This window comes from Chroicocephalus ridibundus, chromosome 8, assembly GCF_963924245.1.
Source record: "Chroicocephalus ridibundus chromosome 8, bChrRid1.1, whole genome shotgun sequence".
Lineage (NCBI taxonomy): Eukaryota > Metazoa > Chordata > Aves > Charadriiformes > Laridae > Chroicocephalus > Chroicocephalus ridibundus.
In genome coordinates this window covers 17675950-17702354 of record NC_086291.1, presented here as the reverse complement: position 1 = coordinate 17702354, position 26405 = coordinate 17675950, and the positions used below count along the sequence as shown (strand labels likewise).

The following is a 26405-nucleotide window of genomic DNA, read 5'->3' as shown; positions in this document are numbered from 1 at the left end:
TCTGAAAGCAAGAGAGTCATAATCAAGTGATGGTGTACCTGAGATAATATATCCTCCATCTTGATGGTGGTAATTAATCAGGGACAGCACTGCTCTGATGATGTTGTGCTGCTTCCAGTCCTGCTTGTATTGGCACATTCAAGTGTGGTTGCAACTAATTTAGAAACCATCGCACAGATGTTTGTCAAAGCTAAGACAAATACTAGTATTACCAGAGTTACACGCTCAAATTTTACTGGTGAAAATTTTAAAAATCACTACTTGGGCACATTCATCAGAGCTATACTACATAGATTGGCTAATGACTGTAGAACGTTTGAAATATATAAGTTCAAAAGCAATGAGTAAAAACTGCAACAATCAGAGAATGTTGAATAAATTCAAAGAAATCACGATTAGCTCATGGATATTTAGTAAACAGTAGTTTTCTAAGTTTTTTTCTGCGCGTTGTTTGTTCACCTCTAATAAGTACCATATAGTATAAATGGCACTTTTATTTCAGCTCCTAGAACATAAAAAAATCTGTGGAAGCTAGCTGAGAATTTTGCAAGCATATCTGAATGGCAAATCAACTGAGGTGAGTTGGAGTTTATGTCCCTGAACATATTGTACGATCAGTGGATAAGACAGGTTTTAAATATAGATTGAAAACCACAGGGTATTAAGTATCTAGGAATATTTTACCTTATGGAGTTGAAGTCTACAACTAAACTTAACAAAGAGGTAATGTGAAATACAGTGAAAAAAATAATTGCTGGGTGGTCTTTGCCACATACTGTATCGTGTGGTGGAAAAGGCTGGGAGCCATGAGTAAGATATTGGGACCAAACCTGACATACTGTATACATTAAACATCTCACTATTTACCTTCTGAGAAAAGTTCTTAAAGGAACTCGTGGGTTTGTTAACAAAAACTTTATGGCTTTATAGGAAGCCCAAAATCTGGGATGAAAATGCTAGTGATAGCCAAACCTTTAGGTGGAGCAAATTTTCCAGGGTTACAAAAATATTTTTTTGTGAAGCCAAGGAATGGATACCATATAAGTGGATCTCAGCCCATTTGGATAGCCTTTGAAAAAGCACAAACGTTACTTTTTCATTTGTTCTCACAATGGTGAACTGAAAAGAGCTGAATTGCAGTACTGAAAGGCATGGCTAAGTTGATTTTGAATCATAAAGAAAATGCAAAGGAAAATACAAAATGAAAAGAAGGGAAGTCCTATGAAACAGAATGAGTGTGAGATTTGTTTGTTTTCTTGTTTTTTTTATGTTTAAGTATCAGGGCCCTGAGGGCACCACCAGGCCTCACTGGCCCAGATCAGCCTCCTCGGGGCTCCCTCAGCCTGCCCACAGACAGGACGCCATTTCAGTCCACAGGGCTGTCAGCCCTGCTCCAGCCACACCGCAGTGGGGCCGCTCTCCAGCTCCCCACAGCCCTGCTCTGCCTGGCCATGGGCACTGCTGAGCCGGGCCCACCCACAGGCTCACAGCCTGGCCCGGCCTTGGCCCAGGCCTATCCCCAGGGAGGTGCCCGATGCCCGGGCTGGGGCTGCCCCAGTGGCCCTGACCTGCCCCTCTCCTGGCTGGGGGTGGGACGGGCCCTCGCTGCCAGGCCCTGCCATCCCATGGGGCCTCCACACTCCTGGCCCCATGAAGGCCTCAGCCTGCACAGGGCCCCGGTGTTAAACAATAAAGCGGGAGGGCTGCCTGTTGTAGTGTTACAGAATGTGAGACCCATGGAATGGTGTCTGTTTCTTTCTCATCTCCTTGTAAAACTGGGACCTCAGACGTGTACAGTTGCAGCCTTCCTGCAGACGGTGAGATAAGTACTGCAGAAACCTCTCTGCTTCTCCACTAGGACTAATACAGAGGCAATGTAAGTAAAACATAGACTTCTGCTAATTCTAAGGGATTTGAGTCAAGCCCCTTAACTTTATACATTATGTTCTCCCCTCCTCTCTGCTTGCTTCAGTCTCCTCAAAATTACCAATCCCAGCTTAATGAATAAGCACTATTGTCTTAAATGCTGAAGGGAGGCAACGGAGAAAGATTACAGAGTGAATGCAAGGAATGAGTTCTAGTGTTCTGCCTTATTCCTGCTGATTTATTTGTGATTAATGGAACAATAAACAGCAATGAGAACTGCTAGGGATAGCTCAAGAGATGTGGACAGATGCTTGTCTTGTGGCTCTTCAAAGAGCATTTACTACCTTAAATATTCTATGATTCTGCAATTTTGGTTGAGGGTTGGTGGCTCTATTCCATTTGTATGGGTATCCAATTACAACTCAAATATTTGCACTTGACAGCAGTTTTAGACTACATAGTTAAATGAAAAATGAACCAAATGCAGTACATACTTTAATAACAATCAGTCTTAAGAGAATTTTTTGAAGAACAACTTCTGACCCACCAGGATTATTAAACATCCCGTAGCATTTTTTGTAAGATTAGTCACAGTGTCTTTTCTGAAACTCAATTTATATTATTACATTCTGCCTCCATAAATCGCCCTACGGTATCAACTGAATATAGTATTCTTCTGTCACATATTGTTGTAGAAAGTAAAAAAGCTGTCACGTTCCACCTCAGAAATGGATCCACTTTGCTAGAATGTAATGCAGCTCTATTACAAGATTTTGAATTTTTTGTTATTTTACAATCCAGTACATTTGCAAGAAAATCCATTTTTTTTTCAGTGCTTCTTGGTGTCCTCATCTGCATCCATGAACATAGAAATTATAAGTATTAGTATTTTGCAAAGGCACTGATTTCCAGAGACTGTCCCCTAGGACTGTCCTCAAAAAAAGGAAAACCATACTTTTCCATTTGCATATGTGGCTAAATCCATGCACCAGCAAAGAACCAGGTTTCTAATTTTTCAAAACCTCTCTTTATTTCACAAGCAATGACTACGTTCTAGATGAAAGTCCCAAAAAACATGATTATTTACTTAATACATTTTGTTTCTTGGCAAGTCTTGCAGGTGATGCAATAGATGTCACTCCTTCCTTTTATTCAATATCAAGCAAGCACATCATTCTCCTTCTTTAAGTCTTATCTTTTGACTGAGAGGAGAGCCAGTAGCCCTGCTTCTCTTGATTATTGTGTATCTCATTATGTGTTTCCCAGAATGGGGATATAAAGCCAATGCTCTATCCAGATTCAAGTGTGAATAATTACATTCTGCCTACCTAAATTCCCACTGCAATTTCATTTGGGTACAGTATATTTCTCCATTTCCTGCTCTCAGGCCTGTTCTGGCATGTATTGAAGTTAATGGAAAGTTCTCAAAGACTTTGGTGGAGGAAAATGTCCATAAACTATGGTGTAATTCTGTTGTGGTATTAAACAGCTTGAGTTGACATAGAGTCTGTATCTTATTATAAATTGCTTGCACTGTGTATCTTTACCAGCTTGGAAAACTCTTAATATCTCCTCAACATTATGTGTATATTCAAGATATAACTAATTACAGTTACCGTATTACAGACGTATTCCGCTGGAGACATAATATCTGTTAAACGTGCAGATATATATGGTTGATGCCGGTGTCTCTGAACTTTATGAAGATCTTTCTTTTGACTTTAGTGAGGTTGTCTAGGTAATACTGTAAGAGCAGTAGGACATAGTAGCCTTCTGAGGCATGGAAATTTTGTTCTTGGACTTTTGTGGATGTGTGCAGAAAAAAATAAACAAGTTGATCAAAAATTGAATTCAAGTCTTCTGAACCCCAGATCAATACCTAAACTACAATACTCCATGGCACTTCATTAAGGAATGAAAACAGTTGCCAGTAATTGGTACTCTGTACTTTCTTAGCAAATTTTGGAATTTTTGCAAAATACATTTTTGCTTTAGTAACATTTCTAGACGTAGAAAGTGAAGGTTTTGAACCCTTCTCACTTGTTGCTAGGAAGTTCCTTGGAAGGGACAAAGAGAACATGTCTCAGGAGTAGGGCTGGTATAAAAGTCTGTGATGATAGCTTCATACCATTTCTCAGAAAGCAGCAAAGGAATTCTGCGGTGAAGCTAGAGCAGTGGAGAGAATTTCAACAATTTCATTCAGTAATTTTACTTTGGCAGTAGGAGGTCATTTAATTCAAGAGCAAAACCCAACAGTCTTGCATTATCACATACAGCAGCATTTCTAATAATTTAAAAATCCCCCAAATCAGAAGTGTGATACAGGTAAGCCAGCTGGTGAGAACCCTCCCGACAAGAAAGATGGTTTTATTTTATTTAATTTTTAAATGTTTCTGCAGCTTGCTAGATTCATAACCTAGGGCAAGTTTAATTAAAGTCAATGAAGCAGTTTAAAGTGAAAAAAATCAGCATTAGAAAAAGTGTTGATTGTTTTCTAATTATGCTGTGGACTTTCTCTGTAATGGATTCTTGCCTTTTTAACTCTAGATAAAGCCAGTCATATATGTCAATGTAGTCAAGGGACCTGGGAAATTCCTTCATAAAATTCCCTTACTAGTCACTTCTGTAGGTATCTTGGCACCCTTGTGACATGATCCATTTCATTGCTTTTTGTCAACGGTTGGACAAGGTGGATTTTATTTACTGAAGATTGTTAACAATAGACTAGCATATCATGCAGGCAAGTTTTCATGTACAGTTTGAAAACCTTTTGGTTTATGAATCCTTTATTCAGAGGGCAAACCTGTATGATACTATTTAAGTGTCCAGATTCATCATGACTTGAGGAATACCAGTGAATATGGAGAATAAAAGTTGTTGTGGATGCTGCTCTGAACGCATAGATGGTCTCAGTAGGATTTTGTTTTGATGTGGCTGCGCAGCTTGCTTACAATACAAATGGCACCCCTCTTACCCTCAGTGGATAAGGATCTGCATGTTGTATGTTTCCTCCAAGTCATTCCTTCCAAACATCTCCTGACTTGATACAGGCAATGGGCAGTCCGTATTCCTGCCAGCTCATCATCAGCCAGGTTTGTGATCTGACAGTAGCCAGTTTTGCTCTAGTAGAACCATTCATTTCTTTTGAAATGGTGGATGGAAGTAGTTTCTAGAGTTCATCCTGAGGTACCAGTGAAGCTCAGAAGGGATGATGACAGGGTATTTGACTGTCCCAAGGTAACAGTCCAACATGTTACCTTGGACATGTTGTTACCAACACATTACCAACATGTTACCAGGTCAACATATATAGAGTCATAGAATCATTTAGGTTGGAAAAGACCCATAAGATCATTGAGTCCAAGCATAAGCCTAACACCGCCAAGTCCACCACTAAACCATGTCCCTAAGCGCCACGTCTATACATCTTTCAAATATCTCCAGGGTTGATGACTCCACCACTTTCCTGGGCAGCCTGTTCCAGTGCTTCACCCTTTTGGTGAAGAAATTTTTCCTAGTATCTTACCCTGCCTTCTGTTAGATGCAGCATCTCATGCTTTAGCCTATCTGACACATCCCAGTTCATCTCAGCTAACTTACCAGAGGAAGGTAAGAGAAGCACAATTCGTGCTGTAGCCATCTCATCCAGAAATTTACCTTGAGGTTTTATATTTTCAAATCCATCTGCATATTAATAAGTATTCCCACTGAACTGTTACAAAAAAGCATATGCTGTCTTATACCAGCTATGCTTTAAAAGAAAAATCAGCTTTTATAGCCAGCTGTTAGTCCCCTTTGTTCAGGACTACACGTTAAATAAAGTATGTATTTTAACTTTTGATACACTTACTCCTTTGTTTTATTTTAGACGATTTATTCAGTCTTCAAAATCCTTCCATCAAGATTTTGGCCTGATGACTGTCCAGAGGCCTCCTTAAATTAGAGCAGGTACATTAGGTTCTGCACTTGTGAAATACTGAATTGTCCCATTGTTCTTCATCACTGTTTTAATGGGCATATTTCTGGTCCTGATGAAGAAAGAGTCTGCTGGCAAGATGCAGTAAACTAAGCATGAGCTTTGAGTGGGCTTGTTGATAGAGTTCACTAGAGGAATGTAACATTTACAGAGGAATTGAAATGCTCCTAGCAGTGCATTTTTCCTATGAGAAACTCACTAAATGCCCACAGAATCAGAGGCTACAAGTGAAATCTTTTGCATCTCTCTAGAGAAGCAATGAAAGTATTTCACATTTATTTTGCAAACAATCAATGATCAGCTTATTTTTGTAGAAATGATAACTTGTTTGTAACTGTGTATTAAAACCACATGGCAAGTCATTTAGGTTGGAAGATCAAGCACTCCCAATTTAGAGGATGGCCCTAGAATCCTACATCAGCTTCCCCTAGGGATATGTTACAATAGCATCCTTATTTACAAATCATGTATTATTTTTGCCTCATTTTGCGCACAAGAGTGGTGATTCGCAGGGAATAAGGAAGGTGTTGAACAGTTCTTTTTAACTTCGTTGCCTAGTCTGTAGTCTTAGGCCTTATTTATTGTCCACTATGCCAGCTAATGTAACCCAAACCTGCACTATGTTAGGAATTATTAATTTCTTTTTACTGTTTTCAACGGCATTCTTCATTATAGAATTACCTGAATACTTCCCTGATGAGTTTTTCTATGTAGGGGAAGCCAATAATATTATCCCCATTTTATAGCTGGGAAAGTGTAAATTAGCTGAGCAGTAGTAAGAAGTCAACATGACTAAAAGTCAACCTGGCACTGGTATTAAATTTATATCCTCTCAGTGACATTGCATGTCCTTATGTTCCTGTATTATGTGTAAGGCTAAATAGGAATTTTGACTTCCTGTCTTTCTGTCATTCATTATGTGGCCTCCCTCTATTACACCATCTTCTATTTGGGCAGTCTCTGTCTTTTTAATCTTCACACATTGGGATTTCCCTTTAGGCCCCCATCATTTTCACTGCTCATATCTAGACATTTCCACTTTAGAGAGAATAAGATCAAAATTCTGTTTAATTGTCCCCTATAAAAACACCCCAACCTTGAACGCTTTTATATGAAAGATGTCTTTTAAAAGCAAAAGAGATTCCACAAATTGACCACAACGTGGACAGTATCAGTGCTGACTTACTTGGTCCTAAGACTGAGTAATCCCTTTTGGGGGTGACAAATGTGTGTGCCGTTAGCTAAGTCTGACAGAGTATCCTGGTTAACATTAATTTTGTTGCTGGTGGTTTTACAAAACAAAATTCTGACCACTGAAAATTAGACGAAGCAAATTGAGTTTAGTTTGGACAGACCACTAGCAGGGTGTGAAGTGGTCCTTTGCAATGAATGGGGCTTGATTTCAACAGTCATGCACCAGCATACAGAGTGCATATTCCATATCTAAGCCACTCAGTGACTTGTATTTATTATTCAGACTGGCATTCGCTTATGTGAAAGCTCCATGTATTTAGATTGGAAACAATTTTAAATAATTAACATAAATATGTCAACTCCAGCAACAGGCATATCATATTAAGTAACACAAGATGTAGGTTTGGGAGCGCTACTGATAAGGTGGATCAGCATGCTCCTGCAGCCTGGGCCAAGCATGCTGTCGATGGTGATTAGAAAATGGTGTTCACAACTGTGAAAATCAAATGCAGGGCCTTGCTCTTTGGGGTTACCTAGAGGAAGCTAACTCCTTGAGCAACTGTAGAATTTTCAGTGACGTGCTTTGCTAACAGTTCTGTGCTGTAATTTTCATTGCTTGCAATGGCTATTTTCCTTTTCCAAAACAGTACAAATTTGGACACTGAATCATGCTTTGGTGTCCTGTCACCACGGATCGCTGTGATCGCACAGTGGCTAATAGTGCACGGTCTGAGTGCAACATCACTGTTCCAAAACAGATCAACTACTAAACTGATAGGCTTTATAATGAGAAACTCCTGCTGACAGCAGGTATTTCTGTTTTATCTGAGAATAATTCACTGAGTAGATAATTGGTGAATTCCCAATGGGAGAAAACTTGATTCTGTCTGAGCATAGGTTACCAAATGTACCACCATAAAATAATTGATTTTGTGATATATCAAGTAGGGACATAGTTGAGACTATTGAACTTTTCACTTAGGGCCTCAGGGTGAACTTGAACCAAGCTCCCAAAGGTGAAGAACCAGTGCTTGACATGTGCGGGGTTTTGCACTCTTAACAGCCTCTTTAACTTCCATTTTCTCCTATTAATCTGCTTTCACCAAGATCTAGATGTGCACAGAGTCTCATTAAGATGGTTGAGTTGTCATTGGAGATAATCACCAAAGGAATGTGTTATAAAAGGAGAAAAAAAGTATGTCTAGAAAGTCTGAATAATTTTTTTATGCTGTTGTTTTAGTGAAGAGGCTTTGGATGCTGATAGGAAAGTTACTATAGCTATAGGGCACATTTAATTGCATTTTAGAAACTTCTTTTAATCCTGTAATAACAAAAAATTAAATCAGTGCTGACATTTTTTTGTTGCCAGAAGAAGGTAGTAAAAGGGTAAAGAAATAATTGTTAGTTCTGAGAATATAATTAGCAACTTTAATGCTTTAATCTAAAAAATGCATATTTTGAGCCTGGGTGAATGATTAAAGAAAAGATATTGAAAGCCTTTGAAATTTCTAACTGTTTGTTTTTAATTGTAAATTATGATCACTATAATTAGCTCATTTAGTACATTTATAATGTAAACAAATATGAATATACAGAAGTTCAGCGATATATTTCAGGGCAAATAAGAGCAACATTGTGACCCTGGGCTCTATTATTAAGCCTTTCTTGTAGCGTTTGGCACTGCTTCATTCTTTCATACTGTTTTTTTTTCCCCCTTTTTTTCCGGAAGATAAAAGAAAGCTGTACATAGTACTTGCAGGTCTCTGCTGAGGTCGTAATGCATCTGGAACTACACTGAAGAAAATACAGCTAGAAATCTGGTCCTTTTTGGGCTCCATTTAACCCTCACTCTGAAGCTTTCTTACAGCTAGAGTATTTATCATGTTAAAAAATAAATACTGCACGTTTTCTTAAACGCTATGTTGTTAATACTGAGCAATTCGATCAACTGAAAGGGATATTATGTTTCAGGTAGACTTCCCTATTTCCATAGCTAGCTCTTTGCAGAAAGAAATGCAGTGTGTCTGATACTGGCCATTCTGTTTCCTGGTGATGCACTTTATGGAGCATCCTGGGACTGGATTTCAGAAATCTGCTCCTTTCCTGATACACGTGCTGCCCCATACGTCGCTCAGTAACATCAACAGGAGCTGCCTGGCTAAGACTCCCTGCATACGAATGGAAACACTTAATGAGTAACAGGATGTTTTTCTCCCACTAAGTTCAAAGATTAAAATTTGGGGTTTAGTCTCACCATTATTTTTATAAAAAAGGCATCTTTTGTTACATTTCCAGAGCTCAGTTATCATGCTGCGACACACTGCATCCAGTTCCGATAAGTCATGGAAAGTTATGATTAGTTAAGCTCCTTATGAATAGAGAAGGCTTCCCTGAAGGTTGAAACCGGCCTCTAACTTGAGATTTTAAATCATTGTTGAAGTGCTTTGACTAGGCTGCCTTTGTGTACACTAAACAGTTTAAGGTTACTTTTTAATCCAGTGGCGCCTGTTTTATGATGTACACTTGCTGCGGATTGAATGTTGTTCTGTTCATCACTGCCAGCTGTCTCCTTGGGATCCTCTAGTAACTAAGTTATTTTATCTCAGAGGAATGAATTGTCAATAACAAGCAAATAATAACTTTTCTGCTGAATTCTCAAGATTTAAAAAAACCTCTCTTCTTCTGTCATACTTCCCCTATAATGTAAAATGTATTGTGAGGGTTTGTTGCTCAGTTCTTGCACTGTGAGCCTTCAGGAGTTAATATGTTTATAACATGAAACAAAGGTAGAAGAGGTACATATTGCAGCAGTGTATTCACCATATTCTGTGGCTATTTTTTAGCTCAAGGAAGTAAGCCCTGGTTATTACAGCTGTCACGGTGACATCCGATATTTCAGTATCAGTGATTGCCTCACCCACCACATGACCCTGATCACCACCACGATTCTCTGTCCACTATTAAACTGTGAAAGGTCTTGGCCCTCCAGGTGCTGTTTCAAGTCTGAAATAGCAACTTGTCTGTCATACTCCCTCTGCCTATTTTAATGCTTGAGGACCCAGCAAAAAATGTTTAATGTAGACAGGCTCTCATACAGCAACAAAGCAAAGAACACATGTCGATTTTCATGGCTGATGGAGAACAAGGACACTAAGTATGCATGGGTTATGCATCGGTTATTAAAAATGAGCGAACTTTGAAGAGACTTTGTAGCTTGAATATCAACAATTACATTTTTTGCTTTTCATTCCTACTTTTGGGGAATATGCTTCTTGAAAGTCCTGAGAGGCATCTTGAGATTTCACACATGTATGGGGGCATATAAGAACATGATAATTTTAATAAGGCAAACCTGAAAAATTCCAAAATATTGTCCTACAAAATTTCAGATCCAAAGCAGATCTTTACAAAATTTTTGCTTTTCTTTCCACAGCAAGGAAAAACAAGTAAATAAGGAAAAATGGTTCATGGAAATCTAGTTAAAGAACCTAAATTTATAAACAAAACTCCAAAATTATGTAGTTGAAATGAATAGAACTTCCCATGATGCACATTTTCCCTTTCTTAATAAGTACCTTACTTGTGGTAAGATTAATTTGAAAGTTGCTTAACCTAGGCAACATGAAAGACTTAGACAGTAGAGTTTTCTATGCAAATAGAAGGCTATCAGGCCTTCCTAATTTTTAGGAATAAGGCATTGGAAAAGATTCTATACTTAAGATAACAGAGCTGGCCTAACCGGATATTGCTCTGTACGTTGTACAAGCTTTGACACAGTGGTTGTCAGACAATTCCAGCCCTGAATGCTTATCTTTTTTAGCTCTGTACCGTTGGTGAATTCATGTGAACTGGTATGTAGGGCCTGACAGGCAAGAACCAGGGTTTGTGTACTGAAATTCAGATCCATCTGCATTGTACCAGAAATTAAGTAGGTGTAATGCCAGAGTAATAAAGAGGTTGGATAACAAGCTTCTGTAATTTTTTTGAGTGATTTTAGGTTCTCAAATGTAGCTTTACAAAAATGTTTTTTTTGCTTTGATGGATATGCTTGTGAGCATCTGACCTGCCATTCCTCCTCTAATGCAGAGGGAATGGTACTTTTGTGCAGAGTGCTTCTGGTCACCTTTGGAAAGGTAGCGCTGAGTTTCTTACAGTGATCCCCATGAACAGGATCTCTAACAAACACAGTTGCAGCATGTTATATTGGAAAATGTTTTTCTTTGAAATAGAACTGTCCACGCTTTCATACCCTTTGCAGTATATTCTGGATTGCAGTTGCAAGTACCATTTTTTATGGCATGGAAGGTCCTCTCCTCACATTTTGTCAGAAGCGTCTCTCTGTTTGTAACAATATACATATATAAAATGTATACATGCATACATAGTGTATATTATATATATAAAAAAAATAATGTGTGACTTCCTATCTCATGTTAAGGTAAGAAAAGGCCATCCTTTAAAAATAAAACCTTACAAAATTTTATATAGTTGTAAACTAAAGTTATGAAGTTATATATGTGAAGTTAAAAGGTTGTAAATGCAATTCTGCTTATCTTAGTGGAAAACCAGATCAGAAATTGTCAGCAAAGTACTTTTAGAAGAGTTCTGTCATGACTCTGAATATGGAAAGCAAGATAGACAAGGATTTACAGCTAATGTGAAGAGGCAAAGAGAGAAGGGGAGGGTATGTGTTCCTAAGAGAAAACCTTAAAAACAAATGTAAAAAGTGGGAAAATTAAGGTGTGTCCACTCTGACCACATGTTGGACATTAACTTGTAACAGGTAGGGCTTTGCTGTCTGTTAAATGAAAAACTACAACTATATTGAATAAGTGATACAGACAAAGACAACTGGATTGGTAAAAAATGTGTTGCCCTTCTGTGGAATATCCATAATGGCTGAATGTTCTCTGTGCATCCGTGATCCATTTGGCATCTGGATCTGTACTGCTTTTTATACACAATATTTACTGTAATCAGAGATGTCACACAACCAGAACTTTTTGGGGCTAGAGACAGGGTTATGTTCTTCTACCAATCCTCCCAAATCCCAAGATTTAAAGAGAAATTTTTTTAATTTTTTTTTCTTTTAAAATAAAATAGTTGCTGAAATTTGTCAGTCATTTGTCTGTGGACAAACACTGGATTTGATGCTGCCATTTGATGCTGCTGCATCCCCTTTAGGGATGAAAGGCTTTGAGTGTCGTGCCCTCTGGAGTATAACGCTGTGCCTGTTCATTTTCTCTTACGAGATTTGGATGTGCTGTTGCACAGCCTTCGTCTTCACTATGCTTGTAAGTTTTCCACAGTGATTATGACTAGGGTCCTTAAATGATACTGTAACTACCATTATTCGTAGTAATGGTTTATTAGTCACAATTGCTAATAATCTTGATAATCCCTTAAGGAAAAATATTGTAGGTGGAAAGCCACAGATGGAGTCATTATAACAAAGAGAGACTCGTGCCTTGCACCCATCTTGTAATAAAATAATTAATTCCCAGCTTTTTTCAAGGGTGATGGAGAGATTTCTGGAGAGACTTCTTTCATACTGACCCTCTCTGCCCACCTCACAGGCCCCAAAAATCAAGAGTGGAAGAATGAACAGGCCTATGTCCTGATTCCTGTGAATAATTCAAGGAATAAATATAACTTATTTCCATCCAGCCTTCTGTCTCTCCTTCACTTTTTCTTCACCTTAATTTTCATGGCCTTTTGTGTTTTCATAAGCCTGTAGAGTGTGTGGTAGACAAAAAGTATAGCATTCATAGCTTGGTAGACAACATGCTACCAGAAATTTTTCAGAAAACCTCTTTCTCACAGGGTATGTTGCCAAATATGTATTGTTTTTGTATTCTTAAATTCACTTTTAAAAAATATGCATAAAGCTCTGGCTGTGTTTATCTGCGGCTTTAAAAGAACAACAATCAAAACGAACAGCATTCCATTATCATTTAGTCTTCAGACCCAAGAACAAAATCCTTACTCACTTATACAAGTGCATCTCCATCCAGTGGTTTGTCCCATACGCAAAATGTGTCTGCAGCTCTTGGCACCAGGGAGGATGGAGAATGGACTATTTCTCATTGGCTGGGAAGATTTTGTGCAGATGAAGTAACGTAATCCCAAATGGTGTGCTCAGATTTTTTCAATAAATGTTTTTCGTCACTACAGAGCTTTATATAACAGCAGTAAAGGCAAGAAAGGAAATTAGAAACACAGCTGAGACTGCATCTCATACTTCATAATGGCCTAAAATTCTTACTGTTTATTAAAACTAACACCCCTTGTCAGGGTGTTGATCAAAAATTCTCTGCAGTCTCTTTTCTTTGATCTTTTCATTTTACAAACCACAGATATTTGTTGCTATTTCTTTTTTTAGTTTTATGTCTAAAACATTGAAACTCAAAACTGCTTTCCAATAACGTTGCACGATAAGAAGTCATTTTGAATTCATTGAGCCAGCAAACTCATCACTAAACAAATTTGTCCGCTCCCAAAGAAAGGAGAACTCTAGTGTGACACAAACAGAAATGGTCAAAGGTGGCATCAGAAAGGATGCTTTCAAAAAACCTGTTATGTCTGTGGGCCTCATGCTCCTACTGCTGTCCAGTCAGAGTATGGGCATAACCTATTCTAATATACACATTTACCTTTTGTTTCAGCAGCTCCCTGGCTCCTGCACATGCAAACATTTGAATTTCCTGTTGGCTCAGAGGTGAGATTTATAACATTTATTAAAGTTACTTTTCGCTGTGAGTTTACTGGGCAGAAAGCCTAAGAGTGCTTTTTTTTTTTTTTTTTTTAGGGGGTTTAATTGCTTGAATTTACCAGAGGGGTGAACATTATGCTTTCTTTGCAGCACCACTATCCACTAAGATTGCCAGGTGTTGAATTTCCCTAGAGGTTCCCTATTTATTGAAGGAATTCATGAAATATCCATCTATCCAGAGCTGGGGCTCCTAGCATCCCTTTCCCGTTCACCGTCTTGATTTTGTTTCCTTCATGGCTGCTTTTGAAGTTCTTGATTGATCCTGTTCACATCTATCCATCCCTCTCCATAAGTGTCCTCCCTCCTCTGTGCTTGAGCACCTGGGCCGTTAAAAATGGGCCAGACTTGCCTCAGAATTGAATGCACCTGAAAGCCTTTTGCTGTGATGTGGCTGCTGGTGCAGAGAGGCAATTCAATGTTGGAAGTATACTGGTGCTCTTGGGCAGTGTGGAAAGAAAAATGAACAGAGAGCAGGACAGACAGAGTAAGTGGAGGGAAGGGTGAAGAGCAAAGAGGTATTTTGCAATGTTTAAAATAAAACCCTATAAATAGCCCTTCAAAATCCATGAATGGACTCCTCAACAGATGGCAGCCCTACTGTCAAGCGAGCCCAAGGCAGGCAGACCATAATTGTTAGCAAGTGTATTGTTAAGGGAATTTACTAATTTACTGATGCAGCAGCCGCTTCAGTTAAAGAATAAATTGGAATATTTTGGTGCATTTCCTTTAAAAAGTCATCCACTTTTAAGTCTATGTATTAAAATGACAAAGTCTTAAATGGGGGTCTCCTTCGCTAAACAAAAGATATGCAAATTACATTTCAAGATTTGTATTATGATAAAAACCGAAACACAAAAGAGACATTATCTTGCAAAAATGTAAAAGTACGTTGCTTCATGAGTCTATAATGATATAATGTGATGTTGATGTAGTTAAAGATGTCAGAAGGGAGACAATGACCTTAAAAGTTTAAGGCAGACACATTAATATTGATTGATTTTTAAGAGATTGAACAGCAAGAATATATCTATATATAGCCTGGATATTGGATTGTTTGAAAATTTGAGATGAGATACAGAACATTTTGGTCTTGTAATGCTTTAGACCTAATAGCAAGAACATGCTTTAAATGCAGCCATTTGTACTCCAAGAAACTGGATGGTGATTTGCCTTGAATTTAGCAGACTGTAAATCTATTTCTCCTAAAAATCAGTGGTATTTGACAAAGCTGGATGATCATTTCTAGCTTAATCACAAATGCAGGTCTGTCATATGAGATGTTACAAAAGTCCTACTGTAGGGGATTATTTTTTTTGGTTTTTTTGGTTGTGGTTTTTTTTTCCCCACCCTGTTCTATGCATATGTAGATCTGAATGTAGTCTTATAACTATTTGTGTACACACACACACACATATTCCTATCACACATTGAGCACTGTAAACCTCAGCACCTTCTGGCCTTGAACCAAATAATGTGACTCCACATCTATTGTGTCGTTTTTTCTTCCTACTTTTCCCCAAGCTGGGAGAGGGTGGTCAGTAACACTTCTTGTTTATCTAAGTTTAGGGTCATCTTATATCCATGTTTATGCCAGCAAAGTCATAGAGAAATGTGCATCGTATAGAGGTGGAAGGTGCTAAATATTGTGGTATTTTTTTATTACCTCAGGGCAGTTCATTCTATCATCTCAGGTTGATGAAAGATTCATCTCCTTCACAAAGGAGCTTTACTCTTAATGTAGAGACTTCCACTGGTGAGAGGAATGGAGATGTTGGGCATGGCTAGCCTTCTAGACTTTTACAGACGAGGCCACAGACACCTTGGACACAGGGACTAAGGATTTAACTTGCAAAAATCTGCTGGCAGCAGACAACAAATCTGACTTGTATGAGATGGATTATCTTGCTGAGAAGAGATCCTGCAGCATTGTACAAGCAGAAGATTTTCATTCACAATCAGACCTCATGAAACATGAGGCAGATAAACATAAGGAGTAGACCACGTTTATAAAAAGGCGTTCTTTTAATGTCCCTTTCTAACAAATCATTAGTCTTTTACCTTCTTCTCCCCACATATGAGGTGATAGAAAATCAATATCTGAAGAGAAGAGGACAGCTGGGAACCTGGAGATCAGTATAGACATTTTGCATAATAGGAAAGTCTTGTTTTCAGGAAGCAGACAAGAAAAATTATCATGTGACCACTTTGCCTCCAGATTCAATTTTTTAAGTGTATAACCAGAAATAGAAAAAGATGGATACTTTTTTGGAGAACTATCAAACAGCAAGGTGCCTGGGTCTCATAGTTGCATCCTGTAAACCTCTGCTTAGTTTCATCAGTAGTAAAACCTGCTTTGACCCTCCAGTACAGGAAATTAGCCCTAAGAGCCTGTTTAGTAAACCAGAGAAAGCTCAGTGTCTCCAAAGGACATGGCCTGAGTAAGCGTCCAGAATCCCAGGAAGTCAAGAAATTTGAAGGCAGTCAGACTTGATTTAATTCTTTTTTACTACAAATCTCATTTCAGAGAATGATTAACAGGAGAAGAGACATAAATGGCAAAGTCTTGATCAAGGGAGCTGCTGTCAGGGTACCATTTAGATGAATTAGGAAAAGAATGCTCAGGTTTCTGTGAAAGAAGACTAATGACATTAAGTCAAGATGAAATAGAAAGGAGCAGCATTGCAGGCTGAAAATCATAAAAGACCAACCTGCCCTGACAAGAAACCCTGAGAAATTTCCTGAACTGAAAAGTAACTGGAAATGCTAAGGAATAAGGTAATTAGCATTACCTGTAAGTGCCAGGTCTTGAAGTTACTCAGGACTGAAGATGACCCAGACACCAACTTTGCTTTTCGGGACGTGTCAAGACAAGTAAAGGAATGTTCTGGAACAGCAGCTGTTAGTAGCAGCTCTATACGCTGCAGGTGTTCTGCATCTCATGTGCTCGCTGTACTCAATGGGGATCAGTCCCTTTACTTAAGAAACAGTCCCATCTGGAGGCAAGCAGACAGTAGATAAGAGGAGAGTGTCAAACCTACAGCCAGTAAATGCTTATGTAATTCACAGAAGCTGTTTACAAGAAAGCAGGAATGGCAGTCTCCTGGAAGGAGTGGCAGCCCTAGCTGAAATTATGGGGAAACTTTACAAAGTGAGCTGAATGTGTTTGTACAAAGAGACGTTTCTCAGAAGATAAGGGTTATGTTTAGGTATACTAAAAAGAATTTTAAAAAAGTAAATTAAAAAAACCCACAACAACACTTCAGGAGTTAAAAGTGTACTCCTGGAAATCTAGCTTAAATAAAAACAAAATGCCCCCCTTCTCAGGAAATGCTGAATTGTTGTTTAAGTATTGACTTAGTCTTTTAAGAAACACTAATATTGCTAACTAAAGGAGCAGATCTTCCATCAGAACTCTCCTAGCTTCGGATTTAGATTATAATGTAGAGTAGCATTTCTGCAGCCAAGCACTTAGTGTGATCGGTACTAAAACTGTATGAGATTAGCTAATGTACTTTTCTGTGATGTGCAAAGTGAATGCCAGGACGCAGCATTGTACCTGACTGCAGTAGCATGAAGTTATGCTTCAACAGCGTTCCATTGTAATGTAGGATTTTGAAGGCAGGGAAGCAGTCTCTTGAGTGTTGCACATCAGCAAGAAATTATTTTTGAAAGTAGAAAATAAAAAAAGAGTTGGAATCAATGTTTAGAACAAATAAATAGGGAGCAGCAAAACTTTCAGTATTAGTATTACACCAGTCATATAACAATAACTAAATGAAGCATGTATTTAAAATTTGGTGAGAAGCTTTTGTACGTTTTAGTTCTGTTTGGCTCAGCGGGTGTGCTGCACTTTAGACTTCAGTCTCCAGGGCTGTCAATCCAACAACTTTCACAAGCACTATATTCACTTAAAAGCTGAAAGAGAAAAATAGAAGGGGATGATGTTAATAGCACTTAGCACTTATATAGCTTTTTCCTTCCTGAAAGTACAGTGCAAACATGAGGTAATTAACAAGTACTTTGTCTTGGAGATGCAGATGTATATCTAAACAACCTTTAAGCCAAGGCAATACAGACATGTAAGACCAACCTATGCTCAATTGCTCATTTTCAAGGTTAAATATTGCAAAGTGGCATTTATGTTATCATTTCTTCCAGAAGTGGGTCAATAAGTCCAGCTTGTGGAAACCAACACTGTGTATTTCTGCATGCAGGGCTTCTTCTTCATTGTGTGAAGAACTTACTGCAGTAATTTCAGATTTTATTTGATGAAGTGCCTGCTATAGGAAACCACTGGCAAGTTATACAAGGGGGTGTGTTGTTTGAGTAGAGTCAAATTATGTATTTAGGTTGCACAGAGGCACCAGTTATTTATACTGCAAACAGCCTCTGTAGCAATTCTGCTGTGCTGACTTCTCTCCATCAGCTCCAGCATCTACCCACCTTGTATTAGGTATTCTGAATATGGCCCACAACGTCTTGTACTCTTGGACAGATAGATATCCATCTAATCCGCTTGCCTAGAAAGTTCAGAGTTTTACAAGGAGAGAACCAGAAAAAGAGGTTCAGCTGCCACTGAGAAGTGAAATCCTTTTGAGGAGGAGAAGGGACAGACTGTAAGGATAAAACTACAAGTCTCAGACTTAACATTTCTCTAGAGATGAGGAAGAAGAGTGTTGGCAGCCATACAGAGTTTTCAGTGTGTTTTTTTCTCATTAAAATAAAAGTTCAGTGGTGTTTGCAAAGCTGGAACTAGATTCGTAAGTCAATTTGATAATTAAAGAGTTCTTCCGAGGCCTTGAACCTACCGAGGGATATCAGTGTGGATCAGCCAGGATGCAGAGCAAAGTCTACTGGGGGAATTGGCCATTTCACTCTCCTCTTCACTCTTAGGCCATTATGACTTTAGGATGGCAAATCTGTCAATTTTGCAATTTCCTCCAGTAATAGAGTTTTGGCAGAAGCTGACGCCTGTGCTGTATTGTACTCATGCACAGTTAGGTAACCAATGCATGCTCCATTTAAGAGAGGCACAGAAAGCTTCTCAAAGTTACTGCATTATAGTCTGTCTCTCTGTGCTGAGCTCAGCTGCTGAGAGCAGAGGAGGTGTGAAAAGACTTGTTAATAAAAGTCTGTTTAGATTTCATTACTGTGAGCAGCCAAATCAAGACAATACAGATCTTACCAATCCTCTGAGAATTTCAGTCCTCTCCTGCGCTGGATGCCTTTTCCAGTTGAACTTTTATGCAATGCAAGCAGAGCTCTCCTCCGCTGCCTTTGAAGAATAGAGAGAAGAGATACTCCCTTCCAATTGCAGAGAATGGAGCGCAAAAGAGGAAAGAAGAAGCAGAAAGACAGCTGTATTCAGTGGTCTTGTTTCTCCTACTTATACACACAGAGAAAAGCATCCAGCTCAGCCTTCTGTTTTTACGCCTTTTGTTTTTAATACTAGAAAGGGGAACCTTTGAGTCGCAGGAGGAACGAAGGTGACTGGTGTGAAGGGTGGACTAGATGTGCCTATCTGGCGGACTGTAGTTGTAGAAATGACAAAAGCCTTGGGAAAGGGCACAACTAACTGATCGGTCCATGGGATAGGCAATTGTAGGGTTTTTTTGTTCCACTCATAGTTTGGGGAAGCTATGTCTTACCAAGCTCTAGTGTGGCTTTTGCATTGTGCCAAAAACATCGTATTGACTAGATCTAGAGGTCTCCTACCAAGGCTAACTGGAAGATAGCGTGCAGTGAGCCACAAAGAACTTTGAAAACTGTTAATTTCTTCTTCAGAATGGCTCTGGCCTCTGAGCAGTGAAATAAAACTGAGCATTTCTGAAAGAAAGCTGTAGCAATAGAGGTACCTTTGGTTACGTGATCAGTCCTAGTCTTTAACCAATTTGAGGACTTCAGTGATGTTTTTCAGATCACTGTGAAAGAAAAATCCTAACCTGTGGCAGACTTGGCATGTGGTGTGGACAGGCCTTTTTTTTTTCTCCGGAAGATTAAACCTCTCCACTTTCATCACTGATTTCCTTTGTTGTGGTCTTTTTAATGTTCCACAAGTTTTACTTAGATATTTATTAAAGTTTTTTAATGCTTATGTCTTGATGAAAGCAGATACAGGTCTCCTAACTATAAATGCTGCTCTTCCTCTCTGTATCAGCATAAAAAATAACCTGAATATACTGAATATATAGATACAGATGTCAAAACCCAGCTAGTAATAAATGACATGAAATGGTTGCTGAGAAGCTGGGTCAGTCCTATTCACCATATATTCCTCTGTGTTATACTTTCATCATAAGTTCAAAGTAAATTACAAAGGTTAGTAAAATCTTATTTCACTTTTTTTTTTCACTTGTCCACTTGTATCTTTTAAATAAGTCTCAAATTTTACATGATTAATGACCTAACTTAATTGAAAAGAAAATTCTTCAGAGAAGAACAGGCTTTAAATAGCACATTGCCATACACATATTTTGCATCATTACTGAGTGATAACATAATACAGTTAATGAGTACCTTTCTTCCTAGTATATTTAGTCCTTTTCATGTATTTAGTCCTTGTGTGACGTCATGGCTTTTGATGCCTGCAGTACCTAGCCTCATCAGGAGATCCAGAAGGGTGATATTTCATTGATTCCATCACTGCAATCTTTGCTGTAGAGTTACTTAACAAAAACATTTTGTTATATGGAGTGTTTAGTGGTGTAGTCATTGAAGTCAATATGACTTTCACAATTGATTTCAATCAGGAGTGTGACTGTGTCACCCCAGTAAAAGATGAACACTGTGCCCTTTTAAGTAATGTATTACACCTATATTTTTAAGAGATCACTTGTAAAAAATGCCCTGGAAAAGGAGAAGAGAGATGTGCCTGCTACTGCAAAACTTACCTTCTGAATTCTGTTTCTGCTTGCAAGAGAAAAATGTAGAATGTAAGGCGTGTGCTATATATTAATATTTATTCAAACTGTCTTCTGTTACATTGCCTTTCTGATGCTACATGGTGTTCTCCTGCACTATTTCCCAGCACGATGGCTAATGTCCTGCTCTGAAAATTATCCATTAAAATTTTATCAATTTTGTGTTTTGGTGAGACAGTATGAGGAAATGCCATTGGAAAATTAGATTCCTCTTTGACATCAGGCGCCCAGTCAGCAATCCAATCCCATGTGTTTCTACTGAGACATTAGTATTTGATATAATTTTGGGCAGAAAACATTTTAAAATGAAACAATTGAATTTTCTAGATGGTCTTGGGGACCACTTAGCTTAAGAGAATACACTTCCAAATCAAAAGCCTTTCAATCATTCTAAATATTATTTGGATGATATTTGCTTTATGTGTAGTAGCAGTTTGAATTTGTATTGAATGTTTGACTGGCTCGTGCTTGCATAGATGATGTATGAAATTATTATTTCATATTTTTCTAGTGTTTGCATTGCAAGTGACATCTGGCTGACAGGATCTTGGAGAAATGGGATACGAAGTGAATGCTGCAGTTACCACAGCATCATATTTATCAAAAGGCTTAAGGTTGGTCTGTCTCTGTTTAACATATGAAACTCACGGCAATGAATAAGAAACAGCACTATTTTTTTTTTAACTGAGCTGCTTAGAAAATGAAGATAGATGAAGAAAAAATGTTAATGGTATTCTTTATTCTGTTCATTGAATTAATTTATGTAGACGATCATGCATACTGTCTGAAAGAGTTCTCAACTTGTTTGGAGGGGTGTTTTGCTATTATACCTTTAAATTTTGGTTAACATTATATAATTCATACACACTATATCAGAGATAGGGGAGTCTGGAACAAACTGCTATACCAATACAGTTTTCTCACACAGTTTTCTTTTTAAACTTTAAGTGTTGACCTACACAAGCCTAAGGGGGGGTTTAATTCTAATTGCATTATAACTTTGAAATGTACCTGTTGAAATACTGTCTTCAACCAAACTCTTGCCCTAACACTTTTCATTAAGCTCTTGATGTGTCACTTGTCTAATGGTAAATTATATCTTGATAGAATATAATATAGGTTCTAAAAAAGATAATAGTTTTTACAGTTCAAAATGTGGTATGAAAATTTGTGATTTTCTTTAGAAATATAATTCAGCCTTTAAAAAAGGCATTCTCAAAATGCATGCTGTTTGGGAGAAGGCTCTGCCATCGTGTTACAGAACAATGACAAATGTCATAGGGAAGTGTCCAGCTTCTGGCCATGCCCTGGCAGGGGAGAAGAATTGATGTATTACTCTGACTAGAAGGGCCTCTTGGACGCTCTTTGGCACTGTCTTGATATCGTTCACCTTTAACTGGTTATTAAGACTGTGGACTCTATGTAAAGAAAACCCACCACTACAGAACTCCTCCATTATTTCCCAGCTGTCCTGGGAAGGAAGGAATCTGGGGGCTGTTACACTTACGGATGTGGAGTTAAGAAGAGAAAAGCAAGAAGAGGTTATATGGAAATGGTGAGGTGGGTAGAACAGACTGGGAGGGGGAGAGTCTGCCTAAGAGAGACAGAGCGATGTCAGACTAAGTAATCAAAATATAATTGCATCTGTACTGGTGCCAAGTGATTTTCTGATCTACAAAGTTATGAGTCTTAGAGCACTCAGCATCTTCCAGGGCTTGGACCCATCCTTTTAAACAAATAGAAAATCCAGCTTTGTGGTCCAACTCACGGGAAGAAAGAACTAACAGTGATTTTTCTTCAGGTCTGTGATTGCAAGGTCTAGTTGGGAAATTTAACCAAAAAACCCAAAACAAAACCAAAAAAAGGTGGGCTAAGAAAGACAAAGAAAACACTTCGAAATTGCTCAAAGGGGAAAATTCTGTTCCCCTAAGTGAACCTCAAGAGGAGCCCATCTGTTTACTGAGGATATAGGGAATTTGCTTGTCCTCCTTTGTCCTCCTCGTTCATGTATCAGCAGTGAGATTACCCTCCACTCTACTTTTCTCCCCACTTTTGCAAACATCTCCAGGCAATAAAGAGACTTATCTATTGCCGTACTTGCCTTTCCTAGCAGTCATGAACTTTCATTTTTGTTATAGGGGAAAAAAGGCTGCTTTTTTTTTTTGTCAGACAATTGAACAAAGAATACTGAGATGTTGGTCAATTCAGACCAGCAGAGAAGAGTATCGAATGAGAGCATTCAGAGCAAATATGTATTCCGAGCGTAGCAATGACAGGAACAGAACGGATCAGAAAAGCAAAAGGCTGATTTCCTAGGCATTGCATTGTAGTTAATTTTCAGTGATTCATTGGAATATGCTTTGCACTTTAGATGAAGATCACAAAGTATTTACCTTGTGTTGGCTTAGGATGTTACGGCAAAGAATTTGTCATGCAGGAAGCACTAGGTACCTTATCACTTAAAAAAAAGTATATAGTAGGTGCTTTTGGAGCCTTTTGAAGGGGTCCTATTTAGTGTTGCAATTCCCATGTGCTCTGATGGTTTGCTATAGGTGGAGTATTATATAAGACAGTCTGCTTACCTGTTTTCCGTGTTGTCATTTACTCTTTTGAACATGAAACCTTTTCTTGGTTTCCTCTAAAGCTCAAGGCACCTGATGTCAGTCATTCCTAAAACATATTCTTTTGTCCTTCTGCAATGAATGTCTCCTAACTCTCTTTGTCTCTTTCAGTTGAGGTGGGCCAGTCGCCATATCTCAAACTTTTACTCAGCGTCTCTTTTCTTACTAACAAAATGATTCATATACAAAGATATACAAGGCATCTTGAACTACTTTTAAACAAGTCTGCAAGTGCTACTACTTGAGCTAAAATCACAGAAATCTCAGAAATCTTGAATTTATTTTTTTCATTTGCCTCTGTATTGTATTATGCTACATAGTACTTCTGTCTCTGTGCTATATGGAACAAAGCTGTTCTAGTTTCTTGGCCAATGTTATTTATGCTCTGTGATAATGTATATTACAGTTGTATTTGTCTACTTCTCTGGCTGCCTAGCCACACACTCAGATTTTATCAGCTTCTGGTTAAGATTGCTAGACTTCCTGTATGCCAACACAAACAAAAAGCAAGGAAATAAGTGGTTAAGTCATTCAACACCCCATTTACACTACTCTCATCGGCTCTCTTTCTCAACGTCATCTACCTCACTTCCAGCGTCCACAGTCTGCACACTTCCGACTTCATCCCGATTACATTAGTTTTCTTCTGTTTGTTATCCAAGGCAATATTTCTTTGGCCTGGTGCATGATTTTACACTTTCTATCTTGAGTATTTGTACCCCAAACTGAAACATCATCATTAATTAAAAATTAAAAAAATCTGTAGATCATGGTTATTTGCTACATTGCAGGTTCTAAGACTGAAGGAAAACTACCTAGCTCTTGAACCAACAGCAATAAAGCTGGAGATGTATGGTCTGCACTCTTTGTATTGAGATATTTTGGTAGAGGGCTTTGGGATAAAATTTTTAAAAGTGCAAATAGATCGGATTTTCAAAGCTATTGGGGGGCTGAAAAGTCTGGTGGGCTATTTCTAATACTTTTAACCATTTTATTTCATACTTGTATTATTTCATCATCAGAAATATGTCCCTAAACTTAGACTAGATATTCTCCATTGTACTTCGTGTTTTCTGGCTGGTTTAGTCTTTCAGACCTGTACTTTCCTTTTTTTAGCATTATAATCCAAACTATACTGCTAGTCCAATTAGCTAGTGTCTTACTCCACCTTCAGTTAAGATTTCGGTTTCTCTTTAGAAATTTAATATGATCATTTATGCTGGTGTAATATTGGAATATCTATCAAAGCAATGGATCATCCTTTTAAGAGACAAGGATCTAGAAAACAATTAATTTCATTCTTTAATATTGTCCTTTATGTGTTGAGTAGTGAAGCCGTGCTGCTTAATAGTTTGCATTTACAGCGTGTTTCACAGAACAAGGATAGGTCAGACTTCCTCTATTGCTCTTTTGAACCTTCCTCAGTCTGTGGGGAAAGTCAGATTGGTCAAAGGTCTGATCCCTGATCTTGGCACTTTCTTCTGTGTGGGTGAAGATGAAAGTGAATGAATGACACTCAATATAAACAACCTGTCCTTTTCAAGAGAAGACTAGTAGCACCTACATGTACAGATATTCTACAGGAACTGAGTTTTCTAGATAATGCTAATGTCGAAGTACTTTCAAGTGAATTTTGAGGCATTAGGACTGATATGTATGTACAATACGAGTCGGAGAAAAAGTATTCACTTTTTCTTTAAAGACTAAAATTAGTATTAGCTGTGATAGACTGATGAACTGCCGGAGACATTTTGATACAATAGCAGAAACAGAATATATTTTTTTAAAGTTTGGTTGGCAGAAGGCAGCAGGAAGAGGGGGGGCACATATGGGCATAATCACACAGACTAAGCCATGAGCCTAAGATTTGTGTCTTCCTCCCTTTCCTTCCCCCTTTTGTTCCCAATTCTTGCCTCTAGAAGAGTTTTCGGGAAAACAGCAATCCTGAGGTACAGTACCATAACAATAAAAGGACTCCAAAGAGGGTGGAATGGAAAATAAAGGGGAGATCCCACAAGGTAGTTAATACAATGCTGATAAAGTCATATTTCGTAGTTCACACTTTGTGTTCTCACATTCAGAAAAAGTATAATTGAGACCAATTCCCTAACTGACAAGAGTCTTTTTAAAGCTGAATTACAATTTACAATAAAGCGTTTTAAAGACATTTAGTCCTTTCTAGTTATTAACTTTGTTTTCTCTGTTATGGCAAAAGCAGTACAAAGATGTAGAAAGAGAGGGAAGAAGGAAAAATGACTCTCAGCTCCAGGAAAATAAAAATTTATTCTTTCTGCCAAATGAGGACCCCAAAGTACAGTCACTGAGAAGAATTTGAGACAATATTTTGGGTTTTCCCTTTGCATTCCATTTGTTTTCTGTCACTTTCTTCCCCCTTTCCCTTGCCATGCTGTCTTGCATCAGACACTCAGGGTCCAGTTCTCGACGACTTTAGACCTTAGTTGTAGCACTCACATTCCTTCAGCTTACCTTCACAAAGTTTCAGGGTAATTTAGAAAAGAATGTTGCCTGCTTGAAACGTTGCAGCATGCAGCTAGATGGTGTTATGATACATCTGAAGATATTGCTGGTGACTAATTTTTGGCCTAATCTGTTTAACATTGTGGTAGAATATTTGCACTGACCCCCTTTGTACTGACTTTCTAAGGTTTGAGTTCTGTGTTCTGATTGTTGTGGTCCTGTTTTTTTTTTTTAAGTGGTTTTGGTCCATATTAATCGAATTAGACCATATTTATAGGTTTTTGGCTAGAATAAACCCACCCTGCCTACTCTGCAGGTGATCACATGGCATGCAAAACAGAAAAACATAATGTGGAAAGCTGCCATAATGATGGTAGTAGCTGTGAATTCCAGTGGTACTTTTAGGGATGAAGTTGTATGACTGTATGATCATTCCAGTATATAGGCAGGTGTTTGGTTCTTCTGTGTGGACTAATCCTTTTCCAAGTCTTCCGTATAGATAAAATTTGACTCAAAGCTCATCAATCTGAACAGCTCTTTAGTGACAGCTATTTTCAAGTCCAAAATCCTTTAGAAAC

At 38.2% G+C, this 26405-nt stretch overlaps 1 long non-coding RNA gene across 6 annotated transcripts in view; it reads left to right on the top strand.

Moving 5' to 3' along the window:
* Positions 1-26405, top strand: part of LOC134519509 (uncharacterized) — a 480646-nt gene that overhangs the window by 229291 nt on the left and 224950 nt on the right. For 5 of the 6 annotated variants that reach the window (XR_010072240.1, XR_010072241.1, XR_010072238.1 and 2 more), the window contains 2 exons: positions 13705-13754; positions 21240-21342. This is a non-coding gene — a long non-coding RNA (uncharacterized LOC134519509). The remainder of the gene's footprint in view (positions 1-13704; positions 13755-21239; positions 21343-26405) is intronic. The other variant, XR_010072242.1, reaches the window with a different exon arrangement.